We start from the raw sequence: 20,265 nt of genomic DNA, 5'->3' as shown, positions 1-20,265 counted from the left end.
AAATTATTCTTTGATGGTGAAAAATTATTCACATATTTTTTTATCGATTAGTTGTCGATTAATCATTGTACCACTAATATAATTCACTGGTTGATTGGTTATGTATGTACGTATGTGCGCAATGTTTTTTAGTGTGTTTGTTAGTGAGTTTCCAAATTTTTGTTTTGCAGGCCATTCATTTCTCCATTGGTTCTTTTGCGACTTATGGCATTTAAAAAAAAAAAAAAAAAAAATAGAAAGACTACTACGTACTAATAAATTGGTCGAATGAAAGAGCTTTTCTATGAGTTTCTGCACTTTACAGGGGCAAAGAAACTACAACTAAAATAGCAAAAAATAATAAAACCTGTGATCGGATTATTTAAAAATATATACGATATATATATATGATTGAAATTCCGAGCATTTGGACAACGAGAAATGAAAAAAGGTGTCTAAACGATTCATTGGTGATCAAAAATAATTATCTGTTAATTAATTGCGGATTTATCACTGTACCTCAAATATAAGTGATTTATTGGTTCCGTAAGTATGTGTGCAAATTTTATTCGATTTGATGGTGCGGTGCCAATTTTTTGCTTTGTAGATCTGAGCTAGTCTTGGTCCCCGTAATTCACCTTGTAGCAGAGTCTTGCTTAATCTTGTTTAACAAATGTGAAATGATGAATGTCCGCCATGTTTCTAGTGTTGCCACTTGCCCCGTGGCATTTTCCTTAATTTAGACTTTTTCATCTTGCGCAAATATAATGCTGCCCTGTGATCTATGTATATGTAGTTAGACTGACACAAAAACTAATAACAATAACAACCAAAATCAATGTCTTCTACCTCGTGGGATCAATTATTTAAGTCCATTTAATTTAGTCGACACATTTTCCACCTCTCCAAAATCATTTTTTTTCTCCCCACCTTTTGAGAAATTGTAAACAACTCGAGTCCAATTTCATTACGAGCACTTTAACGGCTTGTCGAAAACCTGTTTACTTCCGTGAGAGAGCGGCGGCTCTGGAATAAAGAGATAACGGGTTTGCTAAAATAAGGGCAGGATGTGAAGCGCTACATATTTTGATTCGTGCAGGTGTAATCAAACGCTAATCATAATGTAGCAGGGATTGCAGATCGAAGACAATTTTATACGGTAGCACAAAAATAAGACCAGATACAGCAAACAAACCAGAAATGGGACTTGCCCCTATTCTAGCAGCACAAAAGTTCTAGTGACGGTTTTCATTCCGCAGCTGCAAATTTCAGTCCGCAGAGACTGGAAGTTCAACAGCGGCGGTCAGCATATTCCCGCGATGGGAAGATGAGAAGAAGAGACTTGCGAGGGCCTATGGTTGCGACGGCGGTTTGTCAAAATACCCGACAGGCTCTCGAGTTGATTAGCGGCCCGTTTGCATTAAGGTAATCCCGGCGTGATGCCTCATACGACGAAAGTTGATGATCTGGGCAAGGCGGCCGTCACGCTAACCCATCAAGCGCAATTGAGGGTTAAGCATACCGGAGAAGATGCGGCTTGTGTAATCGGCATGGAAGCGCTGCCATAATGTTGCTTGTTAAGACCACCAATCACAGCTAGAACTGTTACCCGAGACGTAAGATGAACTGAAGTATAATGGCGTCAAACACGACGATCGTCAAGGAATATTAGCATTACGGTTAGAACGCATAACGGTAGTTACAATCAGAGGCTACTGACTTCCCCCCCAAAAAGAGTAGCAAAAAATGCTAAATAGGAAAGCCAACCCAAAAATTTTCATTGCAATATTCTTCCATGTGCCCCCATTTTTCAAAGCACAGCACTCTGATTAATAATGCGTTGGTGGAATATGAATTACACATTTTTAGGGAGGAGCAATTGGGAAAATTGAGATGGATAAAACAGGTGTATTTTGATGATTAATTTATCATAACAAAAATAGCAGTGTTAATCATATCATATCATATTATATATATATATATATATATATATATATATATATATATATATATATATATATATATATATATATATATATATATATATATTAGGAGTTTCCAAAGAACAATATTTTGGGTCATCAAAAATTATTTATGAATTGGCCTTTTATGTTTGCGGTGCATGCGGTAACATTAATAACCATGTGTATGGATACAAAGCACAGTATTAGTTATATTATTATGATGGTCAACCAACCAAGAAATAGAAATACTAAGTTAAGTTGTGATGCTAATAAGAATATATCTATTTAAAAAAAATGCAATGTTTTCTCTGGAATAAATGAAATTATTATATTAAATGTACAGTAAAAATGAATAAACTTACTTGAAATCAGAGGTCAAGGGTAATAATTCAAGTTACTGTAAAAAGTGGCTTTGTTAAAAAAATAAATATTGGCCACATAGCATGATTGCCTGTCATATGTCAGTATATTTTCATAGAAATAAACTCAATTTGAGTTTTTTTTTTTTTCAAGATATAATGACATCATTGAACATCAACTGGATATGGGACGAATATGGATGGAACAATATCTATTTTGTATCTATTCGTATACATACAGGAGAATGTGCTTCCTGTCAAGTCACTGTATTATAGTAAAACAGTCAAATATTGCGGGAAAGCCAATGCTTCAAAATAAACTGTACCATATGAAGTCATGAATGACTGAAACGGCCTTGGTATGCTTTTATTTTGAAGTTCCTCGTGGAAGAGCGTTCTACTTAATAATCTTTTGCCTCCACAGTGAGGCGGTCCCGATGTAAACAGCGTGTTCTGAAATCATGTTTACAACACGACTTTACTCTGAAATCATGTTCAACTATCAAGTCAGAGCACTGAAAAAAAAAAAAAAAATACAACAAACTTGGACGACTCACGGCTGGCTTGATTTCCTTTTTTTTCGACGTGGCTGAATTATTTTAATATTATTTCTTACAAATGGCAATTTTCAATATTGGTAGATTTTAGCAGGTGAAAATTAATAAGCAAGACGAGCTTTTGCCGGCCTGAATTTGGCCCCCGTGCCCGAGTTTGATACCAGTGCCATAGCGAGTTTAACGTACATAAAATGTAACTTCTGTTTACTCCCTGACATTTCCGTCGTGATCGAAGTGCGATGAGGGTTGATGAAACTGACATTTTCCACAATGGCCCGGAGGTAAAAAGGAAGGAAATTCGCTACAATGTAAAATCTCAAATAAATATTTTAGGTATGGGAGAAGACAGCCGGGCCTTGCTAGTAAGGCTGAAAACACAAGCGCGTATGTGCAGCCACCCAAACCCGGGATCAGGAAAATCTTTTTTCCCCAAAGCTCAGCTTTCAAATGCAAGCGCTACTGATTCTTACACGTACATGCAAATTGAGCCGGTAAGCGGGAAAAAAAAAAAAGAAATCTCAGCCAGTGCCTATTTAAATAAGCAAGTAAAGTCGAAAGCTAACCCCCAAACATTGCAAAGGCATTTTTTTGCTGCTTTATTTTGGCGGTAAGTTAATCCCGAGCTACACTTCTTTGTCTAACATTGCCCGCGGCGGTCAAAAAAACATCGATAAGAGCGGAATAATAATATAATAGCGCTGTTTCTCCAAATCCTATGCGATTACTTTCACATCACGACATAACTGAAGCAGACGCTGACTTTAGATAATCTGACAAAGTCTGAAATGACACGAACAAGGCTCTGTTTTTAAGTTGTTTTTTTTTTTCTCCTCAAAACCATGCCAACTTATCCATATATTTTGGCTCTACATTACTTTAAGCCTAACATGTAAAACAAAGCCGTGTTTATCATCCCGCAGCTGAGGGAATGCAGAAGACGAGAGTTCAATTACATTACATTATCATACTACACATACTAAAAAAACAAATGTCTGTTATCACAACTGCCTGCCCTACAACTATAGAAGACAGTTTATTAACATTTGCCTAAGTATCTAAAATTCATTTGTCACATACACTACAAGTAAAACAAAGTATTGCTAAAGTTGAAGTTACCTTTAAAAAAATAAAACATCTGTTATTAAGGAATTTAAAAAAACGTTTATTTTGCATTTCCTGGGCAAGAGACAATCAGAGAGAGGATGCAAGAAGAATGCAGAAGGATATTCCAGACTTGCCGAAATGTCCTTTTCAGGTGTTATGACGCCATCTGATGCTTTGTTTTTCAAGCACCTGAATTCTATGAATGACATCTTATTTGCACCAACTCTGACTTTCAATTACCACAGCTGGAAATATTACTGGAAAAGTCTGGTCACAGTCCATTGCCTGTTGTTTGTCGGGCAGGGATTTTAACCCTCCACCCTCAGAAGGGAACAAAAAAATACTGTACATGTTCTGATCGTGGGGAATTATGCAGTCCATTTTTCGCCCCCCCCTCCCTGTTTCTGTATACTTCAAATTAAAGTCAAATTAATCGCTGGCTCCAAATGTTGATTAATGTGATTTGATACAGAGAAATAATTCTTGCTCGAATTCACTGCTGGTCATTGGAGGGACAGCGGACATTAATTATCATCATCGTTGCCAACGCTGCTGGCATGAAATGTTCTCATTACCTCCATTGCCAAATCAGTTAACACCAAGATGAAGGAAACTGATGGAAATTTGATGGGTAAAATATAGACTCTGATTTTTGGCAGAAAAAAAGATTATGTATATATTCACGATTTACGAGCTGGCCCTCATCTAATCATTACTTGCAAAAAATTAAGATTTGCTTTGTTTTGAATGACAGGCAGAATGAGCTTATCAAAAGATTATTATACATATATTAAAGGATAAACCGTAATTGTCTGGATTTACGTTTGAAAAATGGCAGCAGTGCTACTTAAATACAAGTGCTGTAAATGGTTAGAGCACCTAAATGTAAAAAGTTTGAATCATAGGCAAATCTCAGCCATTTGCCTGATAGTTGTTTAATCAGCTGATTAATCACTCAGGCCCTTGTAAAATAAAATGACTACTTTTACAAATGAGCTAGCAAGCTAGTTTGCTAGCTCACAAAGCATCCATAAGCTGACAAATCTTACCCCCGTAAATTCGCAAAACATTTACCGAGTTGATGTCTACAACAGTCTCATAATGGGCTTCTAAAATATTATTGGAATACAATAATGTAATTTAAAGTCTTTTGTCTGCTAATGCTTGGCCGTTTTTGCCAGTCATGCTAATGTTAGCAATTTACAACGAAAAAGCAGACTGGGTTAGTGTCGCACAATTAGCTACCTCCGATTGCTAGCTGAGTAACGGTGGGTCTACTTTGCTAGCATTCAATAGTTTCTAAAAAAAAATGCACAGCACACCTGTTTGATAACTCTTTAGAGGCCTGAAAATGAAAAGACAGGCGTTGAAATTCCTCATTTGATTATGCTTCGCATTTCTAGTGGCCGGCATGTCTCACTGAATAATGTGCGTCCTTCTGGAAAAAAAATATCTTCCTTTAAAGTGCGCTAAGTGACGCTATGATTGGGAAACGAAACACGGCCTTGTAGTAGTCGTATAACAGTGGTCCTCAACCTTTTTTTTTTTTTCCAATGATGTACCCCCACGCATTTTTTTTTCCAGTAAAGTACCTCTAACCAGTACGAAGCATATTTGAATGGGGAAAAAAAATACTTAAAATAGAGTGCTGTGCCATATATGTCAAACAAACTTAAATACATATGTAGGAGGATCTTTAAGTATGTTTATTTCATTCTGCAATCCCAGAAGCAAGCTCGTGTAAGAAGATCTGTTTTAGTTCTGGCTTGTCTGCCATAAAATTGTGCCATGAATCACAATGTGCACCCAAACAGAAATGAACACAATCGAGACCATCCAATGTTTTGTGAGTCACTATAACACAATTTGGCAGTAAGTTGCTTTATGTTCCTTTTAATTTGCTCTTAATTTGAAAAGAATGACTTTCTGTCTTGGCCTTAAACGACATTAAATTAGATTAGCTGATACCTGCAGGAAAATTTTTGATCATTGTTCTTTTTTCTCTCAATTTCCTTAAAAGAAAAAAAAAAACTTTGAGCATATTTGCAAATACATTTAAACAATGGAAAATGCGTTGAAACGAGCACACCATTGTTTAAACTTTTTTAAAGTGAAAGAAGACTGAAAGCAAGTTAAATACACTGTAATCCTGCTTTTTCCGTCTACTAAAAGCGACAGCTAATTAATTTTATAATGTAATTTATTGGACATGCTTCTTTATTTATATTATCATATATATATATATATATATATATATATATATATATATATATATATATATATATATATTATATAATTATAAATAATATAATATAATAATAATATAATAATATAATCCAGTATAATATATAATAATATATATATATATATATATATATATATATATATATATATATATAATATATATATAATATAGATGCTTGAGTTTGTTAGTTTGGAGAAAAAAAGGATATTTACTGAAAGGTGTTTTATATTATTTTGAACGTGTTTAAAAATCTTTTCCAAAAAGTACTGTTCATGCCACGTAAACAAGATGAGAGTGGTCTAGTCTGCTCTTTCCATATCCTGAGCGTCACCGATTGTCAATTCCGCAGTCAAACTAAGGACAAGCTGTACAAAAAGCTTCCTATGAGAACATTCCAGTGTCACAAAGGAAAGTGTAAACTCTTGAAAAGTAATCACCTGGGCCACATACAGCTCTGCAGTTATTGCAGTTGACTTGAAAGCATAGCACATCATGTGAAGTCGCTCCGTCAGGTAATCCACTCTTAATTACCGACAGGGTATCTGTGTTTTGATTGCCGTCTTCTCCCGACGATTTCAGGGTTCACAGACGTGTCAGCGCCGCGTGTCAAAAGGTACTCGATAATAAGGTCTGTAATTAAATGCTCCTCTCAGGGCTGTAAACTCCAATGGAATATAAGCCAGCTTCTTAATTAAATGATACGGCGTCCGCGGATTTACGAGGGGCCAAAGTTGAGCCGTCGGTTTGTTCCTACATCGACCTCTCCCACGCGAGTCGAGAGCAAATAACGTTTATCTCGCGGCGAGCGCGTCGTGAACTTTGCCGCCGTCGGCTTACGGGGGATGGGAATCCCGTAAGTCCGAGTCAAACACATGATTGCGCTTCGACATTTGCTCTCCCGCGCCTCGGGGGAAACCAATCGAACAATCACTCTGCGAGCCGCCGTAAGATCATCTCAAGGGCCAAGGTTCGGACCATGTAGTGGAAAAAAAATAAAAAAAACTCTCGGAACAAAGCATTGCAATCATGTGTCACAAGCGACCAGATTTACTTGTTTTCCGTTTCATAAAGCACAAAAAAAAGGATTAAATGTTCTCAAAAATCAACAGTGAAAATCCTGCGCCTGTGGTATGCGCACGGATTCCAAAAATCTTTAATAATATTATTGCTTGACCGAGCGTCAGATCAATTATTGCTGACAACGCGATATAAGGAACGAACACAGTACGTGTGCTAGTAGCAATAAAACAAACACAAAACATTACATATGCGCAGTAGGTATGCTTGTAGCAATTACCCAATCACAGAACATTACGTAATATGTGCAGTATGTACACTGTACGTAATACTTGCAGTACGAATGCTTGCAGCCATAAGCAACTATGAGAAAATTACATATAACGTACAGTACGAATGCTTGGAGTGATAAACTAAATTGAGAACATTATATAATTCGCATAGTATGCACATTACGTAATATACACAATGCGTACACTGGCAGCAATAAACAAATCGAAGAACATTACGTAACACTTGCAATACGAATAATAGTAGCGATAAACCAATCATGAACATTACATAATATGTGCGGTATGCATGCTAGTAGCGATAAACCAATCACAGAACATTACATTATATGCGCAGTATGTACACTGTCATCATTAAAAAAATAAAAATAAAAATACGCAATATATACAGTATGTACACTGGCAGCAATAAATGATTCAGAGAACATTAAGTAATACTTGGAGTACGTATGTTGGCATCGATAAACCAATCAGAGAACATTACGTGTTACGTACTGTACAGTACGTTTGCATGGCGTTATAAACTAATGTGAGAACAATAAATAATACACGCAGTATGTCAGCAATGAAGCAATCGGAGAACATCACGTAATACGCGTAATGCGTACGCAATAAATGAATCAGCAATAAACAAATTAGAGAACATTACATAATACTTGCAGTAGGTATGCTGGCAGCAGTAAACAAATCAGAGAGGATTACGTAATACTTGCAGTACATAGCTGGCAGCGATAGACCAATCAGAGAATATTAGGTATTACCTACAATACGTATGTTTGGAACTGTACGTTTCCTTTTATGGCCTTTTATGCACCTTTTAATACTCCAATCCAAATCCCACTTAAACTGTATCGTTTTTTTTTTTTAGTCATCACCATCTGATGGGCTAAAGTTGTAATACGGAATGCTCAGCTTCAAAAACACACACACAAAAAAATCAGCCAGCCTTAAAGGATTTTTTTTCAATTTGATCCAGTTTTACTAAAAGTGTTGATTGAAACTACAGTGAGTTTTCTCCGATCCCCAGCAGCTAATCCCCATAATTCCGCCATATTGTATTGTCATTAACTACTCGGTGGCTGGTAAATACAAATCCTTTCACCTTTCACTTTGTGGCCCCCGTGGATAATTGCTGTATCCACTCTTGCGAAGCTCTCCCGTGGGGACGGCCGAGCAGAGGCGGCGGGCGCACGGGAAGCCGGCGCACTTGCGTTTGACAGTTTAATATGGAGCTCGGGTGTACACAAGCTTCGCTAGCCTTGTACACGTCAGCTATCGCTGACAGGACAGACAGTGGCTAATTAGACCTTAGCAACCTCCTACTGGCGAAACACTTTCATGTGTAGTCTTGGAGATGGAGCTCTAATCTTGAAGAAAATGGAAGCCAAAAGAACATTCTGGAACGTTACGGAAGATGATTAAGGCCAGTGAAGGGAAAAAAAATGACGGGGTTCTTATTTTTAGCTCAGATTTCTGATTTTATTCTTAGAACGCTCACGTTAAAGACAGTCAATCTGACTTTGAAGTCAGAATTATGAGAACAGAGTCATGATTCTCATTTTATAGTGAAGAATAGAATTCTGAGAATGAAGTGATAATTCGGGCTTTAAAGTGAAAAATTTGACTATGGCGAGAAGTCACGATTGAAAGTGAGAAATCTGAGGATAAACTAAAAGTTTTCACTTGAAAGTGAGGAGTCTGGGAATAGTCAGAATTTTGAGAATGAAGTCAGAATTCCCATTTTTTTAGTGAAGAATAGAATTCTGAGAATAAAGTGATAATTCTGACTTTAAAGTGAACATTTTGACTATGGTTAGAAGTCTCGCTTTAAAGTTAGAATTTTGGGAATAAACTAAGCGTTCCTACTTTAAAGTGAAGTGTCTGGGAATAGTCAGAATATTGAGAAAGATGAGAATCCTGAAGATTCCTGAAATCCTGAAATTTCCTGAAATCCTAAACGTGACTTTCAAGTCGCTATCATTATTTTCGCCACTCATTTTTAAAGTGAGAATTCTGAGAATTCCGAGAATAGCGACTAATCTCACTTTAAAGTGAGAATTCCAACTACAGTGAAAATCCCCACTTTAAACTCAAAAATTTTATAGTGAAAATTTGGAGAATCAAATGAAAATTCTGGATTTTAAATTAAAATTACAACTATCGAAAGAGTTCCCACTGAAGTCAGACTTCTAAGAATAGTGAGAATTATCACCATAAAGCCAGAATTCTCACCATAAAGTGAGAATTTTAATCAAGTCAGAATTTTGAGAAGTGAGAAATTTTACAATAATTCTGAGAAAAATGAGAATTCAGCCAGTATATCTTCAAACAGAAAATATTAAAGTCAGATGAGTTCATAATTTTCTTGAACCTTAACTGTTAGAGCATGAGATACGAATGCATTGCTGTGCTTTTTTTCAAATGACAAGTCTAATTCAAATTCACATTCTCATCAGGTCACCATTGCCAAAACAAATAAGTACAGCAGGCGCTCTCAGTCACATTATTTCCCGTAGGACCTTTACAGGATGCCACCAGCAGCATTATAGGTTAATTAAATCCCAAGAGACAGGTGCATAGTGAGTATCTTCAGTCATACTTATGTAGCACCGGAGCAGAATTAATACATTCAAAAGTTATAAAGCATCTGCGGAGGCCCTGGAGTATGTTAAAAAAAAAAAAAAAAAAAAGTCTCCATCTGTCTTTTGGAATAATCCCCGCAATAATAACAAACCAGTGTTTTTATAGTCCGAGTTAATAACCCTGCAGCCTATACAAGACAATTAATTTTCAATGTTGTTTTATTAATAAGATAAAGCTCTGCATAATTCCTCATCATAACGACGTTAACGCGTGCCGCGGTTTAGTCAGCCGCTCTCTTTTGGATATCTGCTGTGATTCGGAGGTGCTAGAATCAATTTAAAACACTGAGAGTGTTGATGAAAGCGATCTGAGGTGAGCTGGGCGAGAAATGAAAATCACACGTCGTGATCCCTAGGATTGACTCGCGCGAGTCGATATATGCAAATGTCATTCGGAGTTTCCGTGCAGGAACGAGATCTGTGATTACGACAGTGGGAGTGATTAGGAGTTTGTGCGGGTGTGTTGGGTGGGGTGGGGTGGGGGTTGACCCCAGGGCAAGGGCATAATTCTGCGTAGTATAATTCGAATAAAATAAGGATTATCATATCTTTTAAAATGATCCCAGTCACGTTGAAGAAGCTGATTAATTTATTAATAAGTGGGTTATGCTAGCATCAAGTGCATCTGAACTTACTTACAAATACATCAAAATGTACATGCGGGCTAAAAGTTAAAAACTATTCGTTCCCAATATGCTAAGAGGTGTTGACATGCATAACCTGTAGCGTAATGGGGGGAAAAAAATGCTGTTTTTACCACTGAGTTTATAAGTATGATCAAATGTATTCAAATTATATTCAAATATAACCAAACATACTTGCTAAAATGCTAAAAACATAGCATTTGTTCCCATAATGCCACAGGGTGTTGACAAGCATAACCTCGACCATAATGAGGGGGAAAAAAATGCAACGTTTTTACCTTTTATCTTACAAGTATTCTTGAAAGTATTTGCAAGTAGAGTCAAATTTATTTGAAAGTGAAACGTATTTGAAAGTGGATTTGAACATATTTAAATACTTGGAAAAGTACTTGCAAGAACATTTGAATGTGTTTTTCCCAGTCAAAACTGTTGATTCTGCACTAGCAGTCTCATTATATTGTATTTTTTTTTTTTTTTTTTTTTTTTTTTTTTTTAGTTTGATTACCTGACTGTCCTGGTGTCAAGCACGATAAGTAAGACGTAATGATGATACTTAAAGACATAGCAGTTAACTGGTCTCTACCGCCACCTACTGTCTTGAAGTGAGATAGAAGTCAAAGAATTTTCTGTTTGCTGACATAGTTTGACTGCCGCTCAACGGAATGTTACAAAAATCACAGTAAAATCAATGTAATACATCATATTAAAATTAATCTAAAAAATTTTAATTATAATGGTTTTATATGGTCCAAAATTTGGACAATGATTACTTTTGTACGCAAAATCTCGCACGTCCAGCTGCAATCACATAGAAATGTCAGAATGGTCGCATTTTGAAATTTTACATGTTTTAATCATCTGCTGGGAATTTTAGCGCCCTAGTGTTTTTTTCCCCTATTGCAACTTTTATATCTTAAAAAAAAAAAAAAAAAAAATGAATATCCATTGTTTGTAACATCATGCCAGAAGGGTTAAATAATGAGACCTCAATAAATGACCACAGTTAGGCATCTTTTGAAGCCTTTTTTTTTTTTCAGGAAAAACTGCGATAAACAGTCCCCTGGATTTTGTTTAGTTTTTTTGACTGAAGGGTGATTCCTAGGGGGGCGATTTTTCCTCAAACACACCTGCGAGAGAGTCGCCGCTGGTTGGTTTCCGCTCCGCTTCACACTCATCTACTTCTATGATGATGGACAGCGCACACACTCATTTATCTCCGCTGGGAGCGCCGACGCGGGGGCACCGGGCGTACGAGACATAAATGATCCGAGGTACCTGAGGAATACGTTACGACCGGCTTGTTCGTTCGAATTTGTCGGCGCTTTAGCGCTCTTCAACTTCTACCTTGGAAAACCAGACTTCATCAAACTCAACAGTGGCGATAATCTCTCCCCAGATTAATAAACACGTTCTCCCCACTTAAAGATGCCGGCCTTCATCGTTCAGGATTTAAGCGGAGGCAGTCGTTCAAGATCGCACGGCTACGAAGTAATTAAAAGTTTTTTTTCCGGAGGTAAGGATTGCTGAGGGGTGCAATTACTCCATACTGACAATACGATAACGCGGATGTCTGCTCAACACTGCTTAGCACACCGATTGCTACAGATTTACAATTAGCGATGCGCGAATGGGTTGTTGCTGTCATATTGTAAAGATTTTACTCCACACAAGACTATTTTTCATATGTGATAGGTCAGATTGTGTTTGAGTTATCAATAAAAAGAGACAAAGACAAAGAACACAACATGAGTCAAAACGTGTCCTTAAGTGTCACTTAATTTCAAATGCTATCGGCACAAGCTAGTCAAAATCTGAGGTTTTTGCACCAGTTGGTTTTGGTTAGCAACACAACTCAAACTCCATATCCTGCAGATGTTTAGGAATATCACTGCCACTATTTGTACTTCAGATACATTCAGAGATGATACATACACTGTGGATTTTGAATGCAATGAATCCAAATATCCACTGAGCATTTGTTTTTTGCGCCATAAATCCTTACAGATTAGTCTGACTGCCGGGCCAGAACGTACAAGCTATTTCAAGTGCAAGCCGGTACGACCTGTCTGAAATACGCCACTGCCAAAACATGAATTATGAAGTTGACACCAAAAGCTACAAACCTCAAGGTCCTTTCCAACACCCAAAATAAACAACCCAGACTTCATTTTCAGACCTGTCTGCTAACAGTTTGACAAGCGCATGAAGTGAAATCAATGAGTTAGCCATGAGAGGCTGATCATACACAATAAAGTGTGACAGACGGGGCTAAAAACACCCCGCTAACACCTGCGCTTTCATGCTACTCACTTAATGTTTGCTGGGGATCTTTTAATGGGCCATTGATTTGAGCAGAAGCCCATGAAAACATGGCGGAAAAGGCACCGCGCACTATTTATAAACCGGGCCTCTCCGCATTACGTGCCGGTTATAATTAATTTCTCATTGTTTGTGTTAGACAAGTTTGTCAAGGTTAATTGAGTCTTACCTCAAGATATGGGCTGGGAGCCATGCGAGGGGACTTTACTGTATATTAATTTTAATTAATATAAAAGGAGCGAGCAGCTAGCCTGGCCAAGCCTAATGATGGGCAAATGCTGTGTAAACAACAACAAAAGGCGCACCGGTATGAACTCGCATAGCTTCAAATCATACCGCTGCCCCTCTTCATCGCTGACAGATGGCCACTTGTGCGAGTATGAAAAGCAAAGCCTTGTGGGTAATGAAAGATGTGTCCCAGTCTGGCTCTATTTAAAGGATATGACTTAGTTAACATGCTTATGGATGCATCTCCTTTGGCCTTTTCCATAGTCTGAATCCATAATTATCGCGGAATGTCTAAGGCTCAGCAGATTCGCCCGCCAACGAGATACTTTGAATTAAGACGGGCACAGTGACAAGGGGCTTTGTAAAACCAAAAGTCAACAGTCTGTTTGAGCTCAAGGGTGAGATGGCACAAACTGCTTCTCAATTTCTTCACTTTTTTTGGACCTAAAGCCCCAGTCACTTAACGCATTCATGGGCAGACTTCATTCACTTTCATTTTAAATTACCGTATTTTCCGCACTATAAGGCGCACTGGATTATAGGGCGCACCCTCAATTAATGACATATTTTCAAACTTTTTCCATGTACAAGGCGCACCTTCAATCAATGACATATTTTCAAACTTTTTCCAATCACAACATAGTACTACTCAAAGTAATAACAATCGCAAAATAACTCAATGTCAATATGACCAACCTTGTTCAACTTTAAACACACAAAAGAAACAGGTAACGCTTACTTTATCAGTTCATTCCCCATCTACCAATCCCAATTTCAATATTGATCCATATATAAGGCGCACCTGATTATAAGGCGCACCTTCAACTTTAAAAAAAAAAAAAAGGTAGGCTTTTAGGCGCGCCTTATAGTGCGGAAAATACGGTATTACTACTGGACATAAAATGTAAACATTTTCAGGAGTTGTTCATTTCAAGCACATATAGCCCATTTGAGGGGTGCAGAAGTACCCCTCCACTATATCCAAGCACCCCCCGAATTTGAGTCCCCTTGAGCTTAGCAGGGGCTAACTATATCACTCTAAAAATGACTAAGAGCTGTTGGAGCACTGTGAGCTCCTTAAACGATGGCTTTCAGGAGGGGTCCGTTTTCTGCACATATTTGATTGGTGCCAAAGTACCCCCAAAATTTGAGAGCCCTTGAGCTTAGCAGGGGCTAACTATCTTAACTCCAAAAACGCCTAAGAGGTATTGAAGCAGTTCCTGAAACGGTAGCTTCACGCCCCTCCCGTCAGTGTGTACAATCTACTGGACAATTTTAAGCTGGAGTCCTGTAGTTACTGAAGATATATCACAGAGATGATATGGACGATAACTCTAATAATTCAATTGATAGATCAAAGCGGTCAGGAATCTATTATCACTCTGTTTCCGCGCTCATCTATATCCAGCGGTTGCAGCCCCGCTAGCAGTCCTATCCCATCTCGCAGAATGTCTGGATGACTGATCAGCATTGTGATTGTCTTCCACCTCCTGCAAACGCAGCACCGCCACATACATCAGCCGGCTCACATACATCTCGAGCGGCCTCGCGAGCTAGCTGGAAGCGCCATTAAACGTCGCAATCAGCGCCCGAATTGGGCCAATTCCTCATAACCTTGTCTTGCCGGTGGCATCTCGCCTTGAATCATAAGGCCGCTCCAGGCTGCCGCGGCCGTTCCAATCTGTCAACGCGAGCGGCGACATGGCCGCCCCGTGCGGCTGAAGGGGTGGAATTGACATTTAATTATCCGCGCGAGCTCACCAAAAAAGCCGCGCGGACATTGCGGAGACCATGTAATGGAGCGGCCACGAAAGCCCGACGTACGGACGAACAATTACGGGACGGCGCCGGCTGCGGAATGTTATAATTCCAGGAAGGTGTCACCGGGTGAAGGAACACAGAAGAAAGCGTCGACTGGAGCGTACTTCATTGAAGTCGACAAATACGGAAGATTGCTTTTGAACCGTCGTCACCTTCCAGATCAACGCGAGTGTCAGCTTGTTTGAAAAGTTGACTTCTTGCGCGTCGTCACAAAGACAGACGAAAAGAAGATGTCTCATTTATGAGATGTGTTCGAGTTGGGTGCTTTTTGCGATGACTCTGGAATATTTTACCCGTTGCGATCTGAGCGAACGGGAAAAAAAACAAAAAACAAAGACAGACGTTATGCCAAAATGGGCAATTGCCTATGGCCTGAAAATGTCTTATTAAAAGACAACAACAATAAAACGATGATGAATACTAATGACGTCCCAATCTGGAAGCTTCTTTGAATATGGGACAGAATGGGAGTCAGTCAAGTGATCACGTGTTTTACGGTTCCCAAAAATGAAATTCTGGATCATTTTTTACGTTGAGCTATGACAGATTTGCAAAATTATATAACAGGATTACTGAATTACCACTTAAGTATTTACAGAATTGGCCATGGGGTCGTCACTCCAGTTTTGGCAACGAATGACGAGATTTTAACGGAAAGTGGCTCCTGCACCTGCAAACCTCATAAAAATGTTTTTTTTTTGGGGGGGCAGACATTGGAAGAGTGGCAGCCGCAAGGCGAGATGCGCCGCTTCTGTAAACGAGACGTTTCACTTCCTGATTAGCAAGCTCAGTTGCATAAAACTTAATTTCAATAAGAAATTAAATCGACAATGTGCCTAATGTTATTTACATGCTTAGATTTCACATTGGAACGCTTGAGATTTCACATTTTAATTTTTCGTACTCTCCTCTCGATGACGCCATAAAGCTTCCGAGGTCCATAAGTTACATTTTCCAAGTTTGAATTTTTTTTTTGACATGATAAATATCTCTGCTTGGAAAAACGTTAAGTCCTTCTATCTAACAATTCAATCTGAAATCAAAGAACAGAAAAAAATCGATTATTTTGGCACTGAATTACCTCAAGTAATGGATTACTTCGGTGCTGAGCTAATTGATTACTTGAGTATTTAATGACCACGAGTAAATGATTACATTAGAGCTCAATTCATTTAGTACCAACCATTTTTGACACTACTCTAGCCAAACAAAAGAAATATAAATAAGTGCCTGTTAATAAATTTGGGACTCGTGGACGTTAAAATACGTCTTTGGCATTGAATGGGTTACATGGATTTCAAGCGTGGGAAAGGTCAACTAAAATCAAAATGTTTTATACGGTCTACCTAGATCAAAGATTTTCACCTCATCGCTTTATTGAAGCATCTCTCTCTTGCAAAAAAAATTTGTATTGACTCTTCAATTCTTGCCTGTCGTATTCGGACTTCTTTGTACGTCTCTTGACAAGCACGACTAAATCAATGATAAAAATGTTTTTGGAGGTTTTTTTTTTTAAAGACCAGACGGAATAGCAGCAATTTTCCCTTTCATATAATTGCAAAACCTGCCGTGTCTTCATCTGGGCCACCGTACGTTCAAGTAAACGAGCAGGCTCTGCCTGGAAATTGATCGTCTTCTATTCTCCTCTCACAAAAATAAACAAAATGTCCCGATTGATCCGGTTGACTAAATAGTCATCTTGTCAACGTTTCCAGCTCACACAATGGAAACGCCATGTTTCTGGGGCCATTAGTTGTGACCACCTTGCCAAATGAGGCATCGATCGCCGGCCCCTTTTTTTGTTAAAGCGAGAGCAATCATTTCAGAGAAAGCCAAGTGGCGCAGAATGCGGATTTAGCCTAATTATGACCAACGCATCCAGCGTTCAGCCCACATCAAACTTGATGCTGTTAGTGAGAAAAATACAAAGTTTTCCAAGTAGCACCATCGCAACCAAGTAAAATGGAGTACAATTGTAGTTACACCTGCCTTTTCACACTGCACTTAATATTGTGAAGCACATCACCGAGAGCGTAATCGCGGTCAAGTAAGTTAGACTGGATAAATGAATGGGTTAATGTTTATTTATATGATTTTATATTTGTGTATTAGCAATTTTTGTTTGGTTCAGGGTATAAGAACCCTGAAGGGGGGAATGATGAAGACTGGTTCTTGAGCTATGGATGAACTCGAGTGCCGACGTGGCCATGCTAATATCCAGGAGTACGTAGGGTTATATACCCGGGTGAGGGTTGTCCTCATAAGGTTAAATTTCACCATTTGGTGACGTCTTATTGGTGTAATGGAATGTTATGTCACCAAAAACTATATTATATGCGTTTTATCCATTTTTTGGTTTAATCCTTCCAGCAGCAACTCATGAACAATCGAAATTTTTTGTCTTGAGATCTCAAAACCAGCGGGTGCGTGAGCAGACAATTTATGACATTTGCAAGTCTTTCCGTGATTTCATTGAGTGGCTTAGCCTGAATCCCATAATGCAAAGTTCTTGCTATGCATTGCGGTACTTGTAGTTAAGAAAAAGCTTCGATCCAAAAACAAAATTAAAAGGTTTTTTTTTTTTTTTTGCTGCAGGTAAGTTCATTTCATACAATGCATATATCTGCATATTACCATCTGCAAAATCTGCGACACTGAATAGCTGTTCATTTTTTTGGAATGAAAATTCTTCAAAGTGAAAATCCCTTGGAACATTTTTATATGTGATGCCGCAAAACATTTTGAGGGGTTGAAAGATATAAGTATATTTGTATTTTTTATGAATGTTATGACACTTTCAAAGTCAGCCAAAGTAGGATGATAATTCGCACAGGTTATTGACAAATTAATATTATTATAAGCAACTGTAATGTTGTGCAAAATATTTTGATAATTGACATTGGTCTTGATTATAGAAAAAAAAAAGAAAACTAAAAGATTCAAAAGGTAAAAATTGAACCAGTAAATAAAGCTTTAAAAATCAAAAACAGTTCTTAAAGATTAAACATAAATGTATTTAACTTCAGAATGAAATACTACTGTATTACGCTTGGCAGTGATTCAATTGCATGTTGATTTTAATTAATAAAAAGTAATATTTTTCAAATTTAACATTGTAAATAGTTTGGAATGTTCCAAATACAATATACATGATTTCTGAAAAAAAAAAAAAATTATGGACATTTGTCACATTAGTTTTTAATGTAAAATTCAAAACAGGTTTGCTTAATACTATCATGTAATTATAAACATTTTATTCACACTTACACTTTCAAATGGATTTTTTTTTTTTTTTTTGGTGAATACACAGTATAAGTTGAGTTAGTTGTTTGTTGCATTCCGCTAGTAAATATCTTCTTCCACCAGCAGCAATCAAAGACAAAATCAACTTACTTCATCTGCGCATCTCTGGCCAATAGTCGTGGTGTTTGCGAGCGCAATCCAGCATCCTTCCATAGAGGGCACTCACAGTTCCCCCGGAAAGTATGCTCTGCTCCGGCTGTGTACATTTTTTGTGTCTGAAAGAGCAAGCGAGTCAATGAATCTCGATAATGCGAGAGCGGGGCCACATAACTCACGTTGATAGTCTTTACATTGTGCCAAGAGGCGATAAATCTGTTTCTGGCTTCTCTTTTTTTTTTTTTTGGAGGGGGGGGGGGGGGGGGGGGCATGAATATGCAACGGCAGTCACTCTGGCTTGTTCCCGCTTGCATGATGCACACTTTACCCCCCCCCCCCCCCCCCCCCCCAAGCCCCATCTTCCAAACAGAGAAATAAAGGCAATGAGGCGCAACACTATCTCATCAATGATGTTCTGCGAAGAACAGACATTGAATTGCGCCATTGTTTTGTTAGACTGTGTGTCATAATTGCAAATCATGACGTAAAAATTATCAACTGCAGCATTAGGGGGGAATATGAAGTCAGTCCATCATATTTATTCACTTTATTGCTGTACCAATGATTGGATAAAGAGATAAAGGGGGAGAGAGAGAGAGCTAGCTATCTCGCTAGACAACTTGCTTCGTTTGGGATGTCCCCGCTTTTTCATTTGAGGGAAAATATAAGGATATATAAACCACATGTCTTCTTTTTGTTTCATTTATTCAATGTGTGAAAAATCAAAAACGCAAGAAATTACACTTGAATCAGGAGGGTCCAAACCTGGTCTTTGAGTTCCGCTATTCTGCAAGTTTTGCATGGATTCTGCTGAGCTTGCTGATGAGGTGTGTTGGAGGACGGAAACATCAAAAACATGGACAGTGTTTGGTAGCCCCTTGTCTATATAATGTACAGTGGAGCCCCGGGTTACGACATTAATAGCTTTTTTTCACCTTCCAAAGCGGAATACGAAGCTTTTTTGTCCCCTTGTTACAGCATTTTTCCCGCCTTATTACATCAACAACAATTACATAATGCAAACTTGGCGGTCAGTGTGCATGCGTACGACTATGCGAGTCACACGACGCTCTAGCTACCTAGCTAGATGGTGACACTCTCTGGTTAGCAGATGCTTACAACAAGAGAGACAATAAATTATATTTGAAAATAAATCAGAAGTATAGTAAAAAAAAATGGAACAATTCCCCTTAATTACACATTTAAACTTCAAATATGATGAAAAAACTCATTCGTCTCACCTACTAAAGAAGTTGAAACACATACGTACCGTTTTGTTGATGGTGTGATGTTTTGACTTTTATATATTTATATATAAGAGTTGTCGCAGCAATGTTTTTTCTTTTTTTTTTTCATTTTGGTTTTTTTCCTCTCCCCATAGTCAGTCTCGGTTTAGTGGGAAGCAAAGTCCCCTAGACGCACCTGCCAGCAATCAACTCGCCGCACCTGTTGTTAATCAGCTTGAGTCTGGAAAAAAGAAGAAAAAGAAGCCATGTGATGAAAACATGGTGAGTGTCCATTAAATCTAAAATATCGGGGTGCTCGTTTTGCTATTTTCAGACGTTGACATGAACATAGGCAGAGTTATGCATGTGAATTTCAATTAGGATTGGTCAGTTTGCTTTTTATTTAAAAAAAATATATATATAAGTAAAAACATATTTGATGCCCATAAAATTAAATAATCAGAGGTAAGT

The sequence above is a fragment of the Hippichthys cyanospilos genome, chromosome 3, assembly GCF_059441005.1.
Source record: "Hippichthys cyanospilos isolate Australia breed blue-spotted pipefish chromosome 3, RoL_Hcya_1.0, whole genome shotgun sequence".
NCBI classification, from domain to species: Eukaryota; Metazoa; Chordata; class Actinopteri; order Syngnathiformes; family Syngnathidae; genus Hippichthys; species Hippichthys cyanospilos.
Note: the sequence above shows the minus strand (reverse complement) of the source record.